The sequence below is a fragment of the Gymnoscopelus microlampas genome, assembly GCF_963454915.1.
Source record: "Gymnoscopelus microlampas genome assembly, chromosome: 21".
Classification (NCBI taxonomy): domain Eukaryota; kingdom Metazoa; phylum Chordata; class Actinopteri; order Myctophiformes; family Myctophidae; genus Gymnoscopelus; species Gymnoscopelus microlampas.
The window spans coordinates 22,468,484-22,481,241 of NC_139958.1; positions in this window are offsets into that span (position 1 = coordinate 22,468,484).

Here is a 12,758-nt window from a genome sequence, read left to right on the forward strand (position 1 = left end):
TCAGGCAGGACTACTCTGCTCCAAACACACCCCTATGAGTTGCCAACCCAATCTGGGCATCCCTCCTATAATTCCACCTGGACTCGAATTTGTTGCTTTATGCGTGAATACTTTACCCACTAGGTCTACTGCAGCCGATTATTGTGGAGCAATATCACGAAGAAAAAATTATACACCGTTCAATGATAGACGTAAGCACTTTTGTGTTGAAATGAGTCATGCTTCCAGAAATGTCTTACAATAATTATATATCACCATATTTACACAAAAGATCAATAACTAGATATAACTAATAGATATTTGGATGGGATGGCCTTTACCAGAGCAGTTGTTTGGATAGATAAGGTTATTAGCTAACCTATACTAAAGGTCAAATGAGAAAGCATTGTAAATGTCAATTTTGTTTTTCCTACCCAGTATGCAATTTGAATCAATAATTTGTTTTTACATGCGAGTTGATATTTTATTCAATGTCCTTTACATTCAATAATGTAATTTTGTCTGCAGGAGAAGTCAAGGCTTTTCCCACTGACATTTGAATGAAGCCACCAGAGGGCAACATGATGTTCCTTCCAAATGGAAGACAACCGTGAATGTGCAGTATAGGAAACCCCATTGCCTTCCATTATACATTAAAGTTCAAAGAATAAAACATATGTATTTATGCATTTTGTGGCGGTCGTAAGCTACTAGATTTTGCACAATAAATGTGATGCTCTACCAACTCCCCTGTTACCCTATTTCTGTCTCCCCCTATCTCTCTCTCTGTACTTCTCTCCCACGTCCTCTCTTCTCTCTCTCTCTGCTTCTGTCTCTCTCTACTTTCCTTCTAACTTACCTCTCTCACCCCTCTCCCCAGTCTCTGTTTCACCCCTTGGTTGCAGCACGGGGCGAGACACATCTGGCATCAGTCTTGTTTCATAAAACACTATAAAAGTCGTCATTACCTCCTTCCGTCTCTCTCCACCTCCTCTCATCTTTGTTTATCTCATCTCACCTCTCTCACCTCCGTTAAAACATTATTTTGCCATGTAGCAAAATACAGTGCTTGTATACATGTGATGCTTGTCTATAACCTATTGATGGTTACACCTTTCTGACTGCAAATGTTCTGTGATTTTCCTGTGAAATTTCACGTGTGCCAAGCCAATGTCTGTTAATGGCATCGGTGATTAGAATGACATTTTGACTGAAAAAAAAAAGTTTGCAAGTGTCAAAGCAGTGTTGAGGTAACTGGGTTAGGGTTAGGGTTAGGGTTTAAAATGTCAAAAATATGCTGGTTTTAAGTGTGCGCCCAACAATTTCTATTCTGAATAGTCAAGTATACATTGGGGCGCGTAAGCTCCATATCATCTTATTGGTATCGGCAAAATAATATTGGAAGTGAAAAGTCCTGATTTGTGTTACATTTAGTCTGGTACAGTAAGTGTGAAGCCACCCTAAACTATCATGTTATGATCATAAAAACAAGGCTTGGTGCTCAGGTGGTGCAGGGGTAAAATACCTGTCACCACCACAGAGACTAGGCGTTTGAATCAACTGTGGTGCATCCGGCTTGGCCGAGTATCCATTGTATACAAACATGGGGAATGACAGCAGGAGTAGGACAGACTGAGGCTCTATGTCCTCCTGGTGGAGGCCGGTGATACAGAAATGTGTTGGGAGGATTCATTGACATAACAAACTGTAAAAGGGGGTAAAACAATAATTTAAAAAGAAAGAAAAGCATAGCTTGTTTTTCACTTTGCCTCACAATCATATTTCTCTGTATTAAATACAATGAAGTGACAAGGAAGCCACTGCATTTATACCAAGGAGGAATACATTTTAATCATTGCATTTATACTAATAACATCGATCAGTTCAATTTCAGTTACATTAGTTTTGGCTTATGTTATGAAGATCCCAAAACATTTTGATATCCCTTGCCTCACTAATAATTGATTGGACTTGATTTTCAGTTTTGTTATATTGTAATGTAATTGTTTTAAACACATGTTGTTGTTTAAACGCAGAAGTATTGAAAATGAGGGTCTCCAACTCGATTCTTTCTGAGGTTTTTATAAAAGTTTAATGAATGTTTCCTGAAATTTTAGATTGAAATTTGGCTTTCTTGGCTTACAAAGGTGCACCTTTGTCAAATAGTGTTATAGAACCATTAGAGGTGTGTAAACTAAGCTGAAGAACCAGTAGAGAATGTCTACAGAACCATACAAGGGCTGAACTGGTTCCTTGCATGGCAGTAAATCATGATATGCACCACTGAAGAATTGCTGAAGAACCAATATTTCTGAGATGTAGTGAAGTTTAAAGTATTGAAAAATGGGCATACTCAAGTAAAGAAAAAGTACCTCAAAGTTGTACTTATGTAGAGTACTTGGGTAAATGTACTTAGTTACTTTCCGCCACTGTGCAAGTACAGTATGCCTATACCTCTGCCTAAAACGCTGTTCTCCATGCTCCACCAGGTGGGAGTAAACATCAAGAAACATAGCTGATCGCATCACAGTGAAGTTGTAGATCTGCTATTTTCAGCGCACAACACTGGCGCCAAACTATAAATTAAATATTAGTGTCTTGTGCGTTTGGCTGTGACAGATGTAAATAAAAGATCAGCTCCAACATCTTCAAATTCTACATATCAGAACAAGCTAATAAGTTAAAGCTGTACTGACAGCACACAAACAATTACTGCACCAGAATACAGTCCCAGAGATATACAGTATTATTTCTCGCTGTCAGTGGAGGATTGGCAAATCAATGCAATCGGGGAGTCCTGGACATCAGCATTAATCATACCATACAATTGTTCAATATTTTTTAAAGTTGTGTGTGTGTATACATGAATACAGTATATATATTTTTTGCCACTAATGAAATGGCCAAAATAGTGAAGTAAAGGTTTGAAAGTGGTTAAGATGTATTTTCACTAAAGTTAGAAAGACGTGAGGTGCGTAATTGTGTATGATCAGTGGTCGCATATTAAGCATCCAAAGATATTCCTCGTGTTGGAATCAGATATGACGTTCTCATATTGCACATAGGTTTTGAATGATACATTTAGTGTGTGGAACTCACAACTCAGAGCTCTAGGCAACTCATACACATTCCAGTTGTGTTAACTACACTGTGACCCTGGCCTTAACTCCCCGGCAACTTTGAACAAGAACCCAAAGGTTATGGACTGTTTTCAAATAAAGATCAGAGTTATGCACACACATGCATGGCCAAACATACACATTGGAAACTGTTTCCAACCCTTGTTCCCCATGCATTAATCCCAGATGAAACATCACTTGGCAGCAGTGAATGAACATGACGGTGACATTCTGATGAACCACGCATCCTCTTTCATCTGTCAATCCTTTCTAAAACAGCAGCAATGCAGTGGGCAGAGTATTGCTGTAAAACATCAGCATTCATAAGTACTATTGACACTACTACTATTTGAGTGCTATTGCTTGATTTATACTTTGTTGCATGACCGGGCAGTGCAACAAAGATTATGCATTTTCAAATAATAATGATTTAGCCCGCCCTCTTTAGCTCTTGCTGCAGTATTTGTCACTGTACATTTTTCACATAAGTGAAATTAGTCTTCTGCATTTAACCCATCCTAACTATTAGGAGCAGTGGGCGCTATTAATACAGCGCCCGGGGAGTCGTTAGGTGTTACGTGTCTTGCTCAGGGACACTTCAACACATAGACTGGGCGGAGCGGGGGGCGAATCGGCGACCTTCTAATTTCCAGGCGCCCTCTCTACCCACTCAGCCACTGGCTAACTGAGCCTGAACCACATTCATCTTGGCATCCATATTTTGGGTATGTCATTATAGGCAAATTATTATTATCATCATTTTTTTTTTCAAAAATAGGTGATTTGCAATCTCACAATGCATCGTGATGCGACGCGTTGTGAGCTTCTACACAGGCTATTTAGGGGGAAGATTTTGACAAGGGCTTAACCCACTCAATCTGGGACCGCATCGCTGCCATTTTAGATGTCTTTGGCTATTAAAAAATAGCAGATATACAAGCTCACAGCGCGGCACAGAGTGCCACACCATGAGCTTGTAGATATTTTTGAAAAATCGTGAAAATGTGTGCAAATCTTTGAAAATATATTTTCTAAATTGAATATTAATTTTGTCAAATATTTTGTTCCAGGGACCTCCAGAAGCAAAGATTTTTCTTAAAAACTGTTTAAAAAATATATGTATTCAAAGATTTGCACAAATGCTTGTAGATCTGCTATTTTTTGAATGGGCAAAGTATGAAATAATGGTTTTAGCTCAAATCTAAAATGACACAGATGCGTTCCCGGATTGAACGGGTTAATGAGTTAGATCATATTTATTGAGTAATGCATTCTCATGATGTTTAGTCCCACCTGGTGGAGCATGAGGAACAGTGCTTCAGGCAGAGGTACTGTACCGGAGGAGCATTTGTAGGTGGTCTGGTAGGTGGGCCTCTCCAGCTGTAAATAGTGTTCTGACACGTGTGTGACCACTCCAGTGTCTGCGACCCCTCAACCCCTGAAAGCTTAGCTTTACCACCTGGTTGGCGGAGGACTGCTCTTGATCTCACAGCACCTTCCTCAAACTGCCACACAGATCCCTCCATTCAGACTCCCTGGAAACAACTGCAAGCTCCACTTTTAACGCGCACACGTGTGTGGATATAGTGGCAAGTGCACATACACACTCACACGTGCGTGCGCGTTCCACACACACACGCACACGACAACTGAATTTCCCCCACAGGGTCAATAAAGGTTTATCTCTCTATCTACGCGCGCGCGCACGCACGCACGCACGCACGCACGCACGCACACACACACACACACACACACACACACACACACACACACACACACACACACACACACACACACACACACACACACACACACACACACACACACACACACACACACACACACACACACACACTTCAAGATTTGTTTAGTTGCATCTTATATACGAGTTCATAACACAGGAGTTATATAACAGAAATTATAAAGAACAGCGGCAATAGTACGGAATATAATGTATGTGCATTAGTCATAGCACAGTATTAGGTGCTGAAGGTGTGCATGGTTCCTATTTCTAAATATGTGTATGTGCGAATTGTGCAGTATGTGTGTATAAATATCTATTTTACATGTACGTATATAGTATGCGCATGTACACATACAAAGTTTGCATATCGTTACTGTCTGGCAGAAACCTTGTATCTCCATAATTCAACTTTTTATGTTTTTTTTGGTAAATGAATGCCCTCCTTTATCATAAAGAAGGGTTACAAAACGTTGTTTGTGCCAACTGCTGTGGACATTTTAAATAAGAAAATGTTTAAATAGTCTAATCGCCACTGCTCATGACCACTGTTGTTGTGTTAATGTGAGTGCATTTTTATATAGTATTTTAATGCACCTGTGTATTTTTGTAATGTTTTATTGTTGTAACTGACTGCCGGTGTGCCAAAGACAAATTTCCATTTTATGTCAATTTAATGGACAATAAAGTTTTCTTTATCTTTATCTTTATCATACAAGAGTGTCACACAAAACGAAAGTAGCCGATCTACAACCTCACACGTAGTGATGCAACGTGTTGAGAGCTTGTAGAGAGTGAGTGTCTCACTATTTTATTATGTTTTTAAAATAATAACAAAAAAGGAACAGTTTTGGACATACAAGGTTTCCACCCGACAGCAACGATATGTTTGTGTGTGTAGTGACACGTGCGCACACACATACACACACACACACACACACACACACATGCACGCGCACGCACGCACATACACAGAAGAAGAAAAGAGACATGCACGGAGCCTTTTAGAAAAACAGCTCCATTACAAAGGTATCTTCAGTGGAGGTCTTGCCGACTGTAATTCATTTCTGATCTCCAAGCGGATCAGGTTTCTAAGTGTTTCATCTGTCTTACTTCTATGTTCTAATTTGTTTCACAGTTTGTTTATATTTTAAATTGCTGTACAAAGAAAAAAAAAAGGAGGAAACAATTGGACATATTCAAAGTTGGAATATTTCTTCCAATTCCAACCAAAAAGAGAGAGAGAGAAGGATTCTCCACCTCGTTCCACATTCCACATGAACATCAATTTTCTAGTCTTTTTAATCCCTTAGCTTCTATCTGATGTGCTGTGTTGGGGTTCCATCGGGGCCTCTCTGTGGTCGGCTTTCTGTGTCTGAATAAGGATGAGCCATTTTCAACACACTGCAAGTGGAGTCATGTCTTTACCTCACTGTCTATGCGACTAAACAATCAGTACAACTGGCTCTAGCTGCTGCTTATTTTGGGCTTAGCCACATCTGGTGTGTGTTATGACTAAGTCAATCTCTTACCCCCAAATCAACACACAAATTCTATCTCTCAGAGTGTCTCTCCCTTTCTACAGTATCTCTCTCTTCTCTCCGTCTCCTTCCCTCTTTCTTTCTTTTTTTTTTGTTATGCAAGCGCTTAACAAAAGGTATCATTAAGACTACAAGTCTACTTGATATCCCACTTACAAGTGGGATGATGCAGTGTTCAGTTACTCTGAATAAGGGAGATAGTGACAGATGTTGAAAGGGTTTTCAAACATCAAAAAATAGGCCAGGTGCAGTAGCTTATCAGTCTGTACATCCAAAGCTATCTGGCCTGCAAGGTGGAGTAAGGCACTTGTTCTTAACGTGGGGGCCCCCTAAGGGGTCCTTGGTCGGGATGGAGTGCCCCAGTGGGTCCCCAGCTACATTTCTGACCAAATGGGCCCTTACAGATCTGTAGCTCTGAGTGTACAAATGATACATTAGAAGTTTAGAACACTTTCAAAGTTATAATTGAGGATTTTACAGCATCGATTTGGGTCCCAGAGATTAAAAGATCACACCAAATGGAGGTCCATGACCTAATGCCTATCAAACTGGTGTTGAATAGAAGTTAAAAGGTTGGCCTGGGCTGCTGGCGTAGCGGTCCCGGCACCTAGACTCTAAAGTCGCCTGACAGCGCGCGGGTTCGAGGCCCAATCCCGACGGCCTTTGCTGGATGTCACTCCCCATCTCTCTACCCATTTCCCGCCAGACTACTTTCCTATCAATAAAGACAAAAAAGCCCCCCCCCCAAAAATTACAAAAAAATGAATAAGAAGTTGAGAATCACTGGTTGAGGGTCCACGCAGGAGGAATAATTGATAAGAGTTAATTGGTTACAGTGTCTTAACTCAGTTCAGACACTGTAACAAATAAACTCCTCTATCAATTATTCCTCCTCCGTGGACCCTCAGAGCTGACCCTCCCCTCATCCACCACCCGCTGACAATTTGAGGGAGCCTCGGCGCTCACCAGCGCAAGGGCGTGCATCCCTTTGATCGGCTTTATCTCTCACTTTAGTAAGGTTAAAAAAAGATACATCAACAACAATAGGCCGAGAATGAGGCTCACTCCCACTGTCTAGCCCATTCTCTTTGTCATTATGCCCCCCCTGCTCCACATACGGTACAATACAGTGCAGAGGAGGGGGAATCCTCTGCAGTCTGGTAACATGATGACACACCAAAGGCCAGGTGAGTAAAATCCCCCTCCGCATCGGGACATGTGTCACAGTTCAGTACCTCTCCAACCTTTCTTGTGGTCTCCCGTCCCCCTTTTTTGTGTCTTGCCCTACGGCCATAACGATAAAGCCCCCATCTGCTCTGGGGACCGAGGCCTTTCTCTGTCTTGAAATAGCAGATTCCCTTTGTTTAAGCATACAGATCACGTTTCCCTTTTGACACCTCTTCTTCTTTTTTACACATGCAACAGGTAGCTATAGTTCTTCAGTTGTAAAAAAGAAAGAAATGTGTAGAAAAATACCATAGTGGTTTCTTTCCAAAGTCTTTGCCGCTGGGCACCGGTGACACCAATCCCCTTGGTGAAAACACTGCTTTTTCAGCAAGCGAAGAATGGCCTGGAGGAATGCATGAAAACACTGTGTTGATCCTCACTAGTTGGATAATTGACCCCAAGTCTGACCTATGATCCACCACCAAATAAACCATTGTTTACCATTCCACACAAAGTGAAGGTTATCTATCTATAGTATTTTCTATCTATAGTATCTATATATAGTATTTATCTATCTATCTATCTATATGTATGTATGCAACTCTTCCTCATCCAAAGTGGTTTCAGCTGGTTCTATGTGCCAACCCTCGGGAAGGAGAGGTTACATGCGTCCATACAAGCACACTCACCCATACATTACATGTCATGCGCGCACACACACACACACACACACACACACACACACACACACACACACACACACAAACTCTTGTATGTACACACACACACACACACACACAGTTAGTAACATGAACCTCCACAGCATCCCTACCCTTAGTGAGATCCCGCACCACAGGTAAAAAGGACAGCTGTAGTGTTTTCAGACATGGGCCTACATTAATGAAGTATCTTAGAAGAACAGCGCTGAGAGGTCTGCGTCCAGCTTATCTCTTAAGAAGGGGCCGTGTCCACCAAGATGTTTTTTCCCTGAGCGCAGCGTATGTTTTTAATTGTTTTCAATGGGAGCGCAGCGTATTTACGCTATGCTGGAAACACCACCAGCATGACGAGGTGCTGAGCAGATCTATTCTGCGCTGCGGGATCACGTGTGGCGTTTTTTACCTGCTTGCAGAGTTGAAATATTTTCAAGTCGGGTGTTTGGAAGCGTTTTCAGGCGAGTGCCTTGCATTTTCATCTGGGAGGAAACGCTTTGGTGGACACAGCCTAATACGCGTCATAATGAAGATCCTTATGCACATGTAGCCTACTGTTGTACTGTTGACTGTCCTGTACAAGTTACAAGTTATTTCCATTCGACTTTCATAATCCATTTATGTCATTTTACAGCCACAAACATTTCAGCCAAAACATTTGTGGCTGTAGGATAACATAAATAGATGATTAAATACAGATTATGTTCCGAGTGTGACCCTCCTTGTTTTATTATTATTGTTGAGTTGATTAGGACAAGGCACCAAACCATCAGAGTGTGGTGGTAACATAAACAAACCCATTTGAGTTTCATGCATCACCTCTCATCAACCAGTAGTGGTCCATACCTGAACCACAGGATCTAAATGTCTCAATACAATAGCGGAGTGACCACCTCCAACCACCGCAGATGTGTTAGTGACATACTCTACCATACAGACTGGTTAAAATAACATTTAACTAATTAACAAGAAATATGGATCGCGGCTTGAAAGAAATATTTGCAAACAGATGAACCACGACAAGCAACAACAGTATGAGTGCCTCTCAAGGTTCTGATATATCACTTAATAATAATAGTAATAACAGTTATGCCTAGAGCAGATGAACATCTGATAGCTGAACTTTGACCTATGAACTCGAGCTTCATTCTCCAGATAGCGCAGCAGTTAGTCAGACTCAAAACAACTGACACTATAGGTGAGTGTGGAATTACTGCTGATTGTTCTTTATCACTCACTACTCTTATGTTACAACCGGTCACTGTCCTTGTAGCTAACACCTCGGTGACAACGAGAGCAGCTTGACCCCTACATACCGCTAAAAGCTAAAATACAGGTAATTAACCTTGAATTCTAATTTTAGGTTGTTGTCAATTCATTAACATTTTGATATGAAAATAGAGTATGAAAATTAAGACTGAACTTACTGACTTCTAATATTTATTGAACTGATATAATATAATCTCATCTACATAACGTGGCCTTCGTCAGGATGTTAAAGAATGTTCAACAGGAATCATTATGAACATGATCAAGCTCAGAAAATGTCTCCATGCAATGCGTTGTGAACAAAATAGAGATCAGGGTGCAGTGTTCTTACTCTCTTCTCAATAACAAACCATACAGTACGTGCAGGTTGCTATGTTGGTTCTCATATCTAATTACTATCTAATTAGGTTGTGTCTGGCCAATACTACAATCTTCACGTTTATGCTGAGGATCCACCCATCATTCCAAACTGGGTATCACTAATGCTCTGACCTTGGCAGAGAATTAACATTGCAATCTACTTTCCCACGACCTCTCATTCCAAGGTAACTGATTAGATTATCATGGTGTTACATTCAATTGTATGTTGGTAATTGTTGCTATATTCCCACTCCTCATAAAACAAAGTCCAAGGTTGTAGATTCACCTGACCGAGCCTTCCTTTCACTGTGTGAACACTGGTGTTTGTATACTACTACAAGGAGTAAACAAACCATGTATTGTGGCAAAAAAACACACTAAACACACTTCTACTTTGGTAAAACACTGAACTTCTGGTACTGACGTTGCACCCCCTTTTGCCCAATGTCAATTGTTAGTTTTTTTTAAACACATATATCCCTTTAAATATACATATGTATAGATATGTCCCCTTAAACCTTCTATAATTAGTAAACTAATAGTTTACTATTAGTTCACTAGGTCAACTCTTAGTTGACAGGGGTCAGCTCTGTTCCTGGTCTGCTTTCTTTTCCCTCTACACCAAATCCCTTCACCAAAAATAGACCATCTACAAGCTCAGCTATTTTCTTCAAACGTAGGGATGCTAAGGTTCAAGTGGTTAATGACAGTTGCATTTAATGTGCATGCGTGTGTGCATGGGTGGGTGTGTGTGCCAGCTTTTATTGCAGTCACCTGTTCTGTCCATTTCATTACCTCAGTTGTTTTTAATGTTTCCTACACTAAGCATCTGTAACAGTGTACCTGCCAGCTAGTTTGTATTGGCTTAGCACTTTGAGAAACTTTTCTTTTCCAAAAGTGTAGCTTGAGTCGCTTGACTGCTATTACGAATTATGTAATCATGCAATTGCTAACCTACATGTGTAAATATATTTGCTGCCAGGGTACTGTACTGTATATCAAATAGAAAAGAACAACCAGCTGTAACAATACCGGCACCGCAAGGATAATGCATCCATGGCTGGGATCAAAGTGGAACTAGCTTCCCCATTTAGCCTCCCTAGTAGAAACAGGAATGACTAGATTGTTTGGTGTGTCTATTTTAGAGGCTTCTCTGTTCAGTGTGTTTTATGAGGCACTGGGTTAGGGTTAAGCCCTTTTAGTTTGTGTCATTTCACCCATTCACCCCATCATGTGGCTGAGCCAAATTTAGATCCTTTACATTAATCTGCTTTTAGAGATGAAAGCTGATAAAGCCACACACACACACACACACACACACACACACACACACACACACACACACACACACACACACACACACACACACACACACACACACACACACACACACACACACACACACACACACACACACACACACACACACACACACACACAAATTGTATGGAGGGGAGAGATTAATCTGAGAATAATCAGAACCTTGTCCTGTATTTTGACATTTTGATTATAGATCATTGCTGTCAGGCGGAAGTCTTGTATGTCCAAAATCATTAATATCCACTTTCAACCTGGTGTCTATATTTTGGGCATGTCATAGGCAAAATTATTCTAAACCATTGAGAATTTTTCAAAAGCAGTGAAAACAGCAGATCTACAAGCTCACAAGCTTGCGTTGTGATCTTGTAGATAGGCTACTTTCGCTGATTTTGAGTGAAACTGTCATTCAATGAAGCATAAAATAAGGCATTAATTTATGAAAAAAAGATAAAAAGATAAAATATGTAAATACAAGGTTCCGGCCTGACCACAATGTTGATGACCATGCTGCTCACTCTGCTGACAGAGACATCAAACCCTTTGTTCATTACTGACAGGGAGCATGACGTGTGTGTGACGTGTGTGTGTGTGTGTGTGTGTGTGTGTGTGTGTGTGTGTGTGTGTGTGTGTGTGTGTGTGTGTGTGTGTGTGTGTGTGTGTGTGTGTGTGTGGTTGATGTGTTTGACACATCAGGTGGAACACCGCTGCAGTGCTGAAAGTCGGTACATGATAAAAGTCGCTACATGATAGAAGTGTTTGTTTCTTTCAATTAACCTGGTTGTGTGTATAGGTCTGGAAGTGCATTTTGCCGTTAAGTGTTAGCAGAGGAAGTATGGAGTTAACAAGTCTCACTGCAGAGCCTACCAGATGCTCTGATCTCCGCACATACCGGGCTGGATTAGAACCGGAGCAGAAACAGGATCTGAGCCTCCTCCTGTCCCTCCCTATAACCTCCAACCCCTCCTCAAAGACATCCTCGGCACTTCCTCCTCCAATTAGTGTGACCTTGTTACGTTGGGGACAGCGAAACGTTGTGAAAGTGAAGACACCAGCTCCTCGCACCACACTTTTAGCAAGCAGGCCAGCAAGCCAGCAAGCCTTAAGGCTAGAGGTTATCATCAAAATAGCACTGCTCAGCTCTGTAAATTGATAGTGCATAAAGCAAATGGACAACAAGCAACGTAATCATTTCCCTTCCCCGGGGAGCGTTTCATCTCTGCTCAGCGAGCGCGCTCAGCACTCAAGCCACCCCTATTTGTTTAGTAACAGCAGTCGGGACGGGCCCGGCGGACGCTCTTTGAATGATCCAAACCGTAAAGCCAGCGTGGGCTCTGACACAGTGCCACCTCGGGGAGGAGCAACGATATCCCACATGTCTCCTCGTCGATGAGGGGGGCGTCACTGACAGCTGCTGAAGGTCAAGGGTCAAAGTCATCCCAGGTAGGCTATCAGCAGCCAGGCATGCAGGCTGTCCAGTGGGAGTAGTGAAGGCTGACAGAGGGCTAAACTAAAAGGGCCCAGGGACTCTATCAGCCTAACCACAGACGCC